Source organism: Dermacentor andersoni, chromosome 7, assembly GCF_023375885.2.
Source record: "Dermacentor andersoni chromosome 7, qqDerAnde1_hic_scaffold, whole genome shotgun sequence".
Taxonomy (NCBI): Eukaryota; Metazoa; Arthropoda; class Arachnida; order Ixodida; family Ixodidae; genus Dermacentor; species Dermacentor andersoni.
Window position 1 is genome coordinate 16,982,573 of NC_092820.1, and position 6,088 is coordinate 16,988,660.

The window sequence follows — 6,088 nt, forward strand, 5'->3', positions numbered from 1 at the left end:
TAGTCCGCTTTTTAAACCTTTAATCTCGTTAATTAACTGCGATTGCCCAGCGGATAGCTTCTTTAGTTCAGTTAGTATAGCGTTAGAGTCAGGACCGGGGTTAGTTTCTATGTCGCCCGACAGTAGCAGCAAAGTGCGCGAGACATGAATACAATTCATTGCGATGGCAAACAGACACTGGGGGCTCGGCAGCAGTACCAAAATATAGTTGCTTGATTTCTAAGCGTAGAGACTATAACACTGACTAACCTGCACGTTAAACAGCAGCAGTTTAGTGGACTCTATCGTGGCACAGCCACCGAGCCCACAGGTTGGCGCGTGAAGGCGTTGGTCTTTTATAGGTGATCTGCCAGATGTTGCTGACGCAGGCAGCTCCCTGGTGGTAGGGCTGATCACGCTCGTCACAGGCGGCGCTAGTAGAAGCGTAGGGGGCGCTAGCGTGACTTGGCGATAGATAGCAGGGGCACGGCCAAGGCACGGTTCCAGGCAGATTGAAGTTGCGTGTAGGACAGCGGAGATGGTAGCGGGCAGAGCTGCGCCGATCAGTGCGATGATGAGCACCTGCATGTTAAACAGCAGCAGTTTAGTGGACTGTATCATGGCACAGCCACCGAGCCCACTACAGCCTTCATGTAGCATTTATGGGTTTTTAACCAGCTGCCTTCACCCAAACAGATTCAGTAGACGCCTGGGACAACACAAAGTGTCGCAGGCGTCGTTCGCAGTTCACATCCGCCGTCAAGGCCGTGAGGTGTGGCATTAGCTAACACTCCCAGGTTTAGTTCTGGCAGATCAACATAAATACACCAGCAAGTGGACGAGAAAACGGCGCCACGGTAGCTTAATTGGTAAGAGCATCGCATGGGTAATGCGAAGGTCTGGGTTGGTGCCCCACCTGTGGCCAGTTTTTTTCATCCACTTTCATTTCCAATAATTTATTATTTCTTTATTTCAATCAATGAGCACATGTAATTTTCCTATGCTATCCTTGGTGTCTTTGTTGGCTTCTGATAAAACGACTAATAGAAATCGGGCCCTCGCTTTCACTTCTTCTCTAAACGGCGATGCGGCCTCTCGGCGAGCGATGCGCATTATGCTCTCGGACGTGGTCGGCTCAGGCGCGGAGTGTTCTTCGAGCGATGATGTAGCGGCTGTATTTGGAAGACAGGTGTACTAATGTATAATTCGATGGCTTTTATCTGATGCTAGTGAAGTTCTTGTACAGTAGAAGGTTAATGGTGCCGCCTGCTTGCCTTTCCGTGCATGGTTTAACTTTTCATCTTTCGGCATTCGCTCCTAAGCTTTGCGGCGAAAGGCAAGAATGTCCTGAATACACGTCACGTATAGACCAGAACACGCTAGCCTCGCACCCAGACTAACCGAACGCATACTCTCGGACCCGGATTGCCCGGTCGACCAGCGCCATATTGTACTGGGCTGCCAAAGTGTGTTCGCCGGCGACCAGCAGACATGGCAAGCGCCAGCTCTAGGACTCTAAAGTGCGGAAATGTGCCCGTTCACGCGGATCCAAAGTACAAGAAGTCATCTGGGCATCATTGCGTCGCGTTTGGATGCCAAAATAACCAGCGGAAAAGGAGCAGGTTGCTCAGCGCTGTTTGCGAAGAGCACAATACACGTAGGGAATCGTGCCGGTGCGGTGCTTTCAGCTTGCACCGATTTCCATCCGCAACGAAGAATGACAAGCTGTGCCACCGGTGGATAGCTGCAGTGAATAGGAAGAACTACCAACCCAGTGAAAATGCACGAGTGAGTATTCGATCTGTGTATATTTTGGTGCCGCGTTCAACTTTGCGCCCTACGAACGTAATATGTGTAACACGCAGGTTCGCTCCGAGCACTTTCTGGCCAACAAGCCTACAGAACAGAATCCCGCGCCGGTGCTTGGCCTTGGCTATAACAAGAAGGCAAACCTTTTCGTGTTTTCATTCAGGCAGAGCTCCCGACGGTTAAGCGGAACAGTTGAGTTTGCGGTTAGCGATACTTGCAGCTGGTGCACGGCATGACCATTAAGCGTAAACGACAAGTTGTAGGCAATAGTATGTTGCCCTGCTGGTGGGCGTTATTGCTAATGAAAGTAAACCGAAGTCTGCTCTTCACGTAGCATTCGTCCACAAAAACGTAAACGACGACTGCTCGTCGCCGAAGGTGTTCTTGCAGCGTGCCTGTCTTTACGAGCTGCAGTGTTGCAGGTGTCATTCGTAACGGATTCATTTGAACCTCCTGAGCTCTAAACTGGGTGCGGGCTGTTATGCGGGGCAAAGCGCAAACATTTTCCGTTCATATGGCGAAGAAAATAAGGTGCTTAATTATTGTTTTTTGTAACAAAATTTTGCTCGTTCTCACCAGTTTTTTTTTACTGTTTTTTCTAAGGGAGCGCCAACAATCCGATATGGCCTCGCACAAGCGAAACAAGTCTGATACCAGGTAGCTGCAGTTGGTGGAGCTAACTTTTTGGAATGCAGGTGCGGTTGTTGTCTTGTACCAAAAGGGTCCCTGATGATGCAGCTTTAAGTAGGGATGGTAATTTTATGTGCCCTGTCATGGTTTGTGCAACTGTACAACACCTGCATCTGTCATGCTCGCCCTGTTAAACGGGCTTTCACTGCACATGTAGTTGAACATTATAACTACTGTAGTTCCTCATTTTCCAATGAGTGCAGGTTTAGCATCATATGCTGCTTGTTCGAGTGCTGTAGGCTTGTGTTCTGAATCTTGTACTCTTAAGTGGTTGCACGATACAATTGGCCTGGTGCATTCTCTATTTCATTTTGAGAGGACTTTATATCTTCGCAACAGTGATGACATGGGAAGGAACTACAGCCTTTCTTACTATAACATCCATTTTGTTTTCAATGTGCAGGTGGTGAAGGGCAGGCGTCTGCTAATCAGGCAGTGAAACGACCTCGCCAGTTGGTTGCCAAACGCGGCCAACCCAGTAGTGACCATGACAAACAAGACCAAACTGAAAGTGCAGAGGACAATGTTCTGCGTGCTTTAATAAAATATGGCACCAACACAGTGCTGTAAAATCCTTCACAGGTTACGTGCCAAAAAGCTCACACGTGTTCTAGCACATAGCGCGCGGTTTGTACAAACGTAATAGCGTACTTACCCGATATATTCGCTTCTGCAGTCTGCACAGCACTCAGTGTGGCCATTGCGGACTTGCATGAGGTCTTGAAGTTTGATTGAATCGAGACAGCGAAAATGACAGGTTACAAAAAACGCGAAAACTCCTTCCGCCGAGTTAAAAAGCCCAAGTTTCGCTTTCGCGCCGGGTCGCATCTCCCAGCGTGGCAGCCCAGGCTTGCTACTTCGCGACGCTTGGGATAGATGGCGCGACCGGCACTCATCAATATGGCGGCGCGCTTAGAATTCACGGTGTTCTGGTGTATAGCTTGGCTGGCGTCTGGGCGCGAGTCCCACGTTCCGTCCTCGTGGCTTGTTCATTGTCGTCCAACCGTCCTTCCAAAAAGGTCGCGGAGCTTTGTTAGCTTCTCTTCGTCACTCGACATGGTGGAAGCAGCCAGGCTAAGTCCGGTTCATCGCTCCATCTTGCATTAGATGTACCCCGATCCTCCACCAAAATGTGACACCAGGATCGTTATCCCAGAAATAAGAAATCGATAAATATAGTGAAACACTATGCCCTCTGGCCAAGTTGCAGTTCACTATTGTTGCATCCTTCTTTATTTTTTCAGTTTCGTTTCTTTCAGTGTACATATCGTCATCGTCATTCAATATGATTTCCTATATAAGTGGTTTTACTGTGACGAATAAAGGAAGGTACATACTGCGCTAGCCTGGTCCAGTGTCATGCATCTGGTCTGAGCCAGACACCTCATATTGGCGACGAGGGTCAGTATCGGAGCCATGCCGCTCGGGTGTTTTCCAGCACCACCCCCTTTTTTGCCTGCACCCGGTGACCCGGCTGTGCCTTGGCAGCAGTGGAAATGCGTATTCCTGAATTTTCTGGAGGCCATTGTCGGGGATGAACTGCAGCCCAAGCGTTGCAGGGCAATTCTGCTAAACTCGCTCGGGGTTGAAGGTCAGCGAATATTCTACAGCATCCTGGCTCAAGGAGCAGACCTGACCGCGGACGCCAAGGCCGAGGACAAGGTGGACCAGTTCAAGGACGCGCTTGCTGCACTGGATACGCATTTCGCGAGCGCTACGAATGATTTAGTGGAGCGGCGCCGGTTTCGCCAAAGACAACTGCCTGCTGAGACTTTTCGAGCATTTACAGTCTTCGGGACCTTGCGTCTACTTGCAGTTTTGGCAGTGCTACCGATAGCATGATTCGAGACCAATTACTGGAAGGCACTTCGTCACGAACAACGCGTGAACGCATGGTTTATGAAGGGTCTTCGCTTACGCTGCAGCGTGCTGTTGGCATCGAGAAGCAAATTGAGCAAACGCAACAAGAGCTCAGGGAATTCGCGCATAGCTCTGTGAACAAAATTAAAGATGTGCGAAAACGGTCAGACTCTGAGTAAGAAAGCTGCTACAGGTGCGGCTCGTCATCGCGTATGGCTAACTCGACTGCATGCGCGGCGAGGAACAAGCGTTGCCACTCTTGGGGAAAAATTGGTCGCTTTTCAAGCATGTGCAAATCGATGAAAAAGGAATATGCCGTTCGAAAGCTCGAGAAGGCCAACCCCGTCACGGTCCTTCAAATCGGTGACCGTAATGCCTCGGCGAAAGATAGTCAAGCCAACATTTTGATCGGGAAGATAAGATTGTCGTTGATTGTCGACACGGGCGCTATGGTTTCTTTGCTCAGTGAAGAGCACTACCACAAATATCTAGCCAACAGCTACTCGTTGCAACCGCCGACTGCCAATTTGTGTAACTATTCCGCAGAACAAATCAAGTTAAGCGGTTGCTTTCTTGCTGACGAATCTTACAAGGGAAACAGAGCCAGTGTGTTATTTCATGTCACAACCAAGGGCACGTCGCTGCTGCGGCTTGATGCCGTTCGGAACCTGCGAATCACTATCAATGGATCCACATTGCATTGCTGCCAGGCGACATGCCCCGACTCACTGCCTTCAGAATTCACGCACCAGTTTGCGCACTTGTTCACGGAACAGTTAGGGCATGTGAAAGGCTTTGTTCACCATGTTAAATGCCGTTCATCTGTGAAACCAGTCGTTGCGAAGCTCCGACGCCTGCCGCTCACGCTACGGCAACAGGTATCGGTAGAGATTCAACGTCTTCTGGCCGAATATATAATTGAACCTGTCGACGCATCGGAGTGGATTTCACCGATCGTTGTCGTTAGGAAGAAGGACAGTTCAATTAGGTTGTGTGTGGACCTACGTGAAGTGAACAAGGCAGTGATTGCCGATGCTTTTCCTCTCCCGCATACAGAGGAACTACTTCATGAACTAGCCGGAGGCACGTGCTTCTCTAAGCTCGACTTAGCGTCGGCATACCACCAGCTATAACTGACTCTAAAAAGTCGGGGACTAACCGCCTTTATCAGACACGAAGGATTATTTCGTTTTAAAAGAGTGTGTTTTGGCCTTGCATCTGCGCCTTTCAGAGAATGATGCAGCATATTTTGAAGGATTGTAAAGGTGCACTTTGTTACATTAATGATGTGACTGTGTGGGGGCAAGACACGTGAGGAGCACCACAAGAATCTACACCATGTGCTAAAACGCATCAGTGATTGAGGTTTGGAGGTTAACCAGAAATGCACAATTGCTGTTTCAGAACTATCCTTTTTAGGGCATACGGTGAGCTCAAAAGGGCTCACATCATGGCAGTCTAAGGTTGACGCTATTGACACGTGTACTTATATTTAACGGGCGACCACGTTTCGCCGCCTAGCAAATGTTATCGCACAGCGCGGGACGCGTCTGCATGTATCCGAAGTTTCTGGAAAGTTATCGATGCTTCTATCCGCTGTCTGTTGTCGCCGAACCTTGTGTTGTCTGATTTCATCGCGTGACTCGAATGCTGTAGAACTTTGTGGAAGGCATGCGGGTCCCAACGATTAGTCTGGAACATTCGATGACTGCTGTATAAAAGCCGACGCACTTGACCCGCTGATCAGATT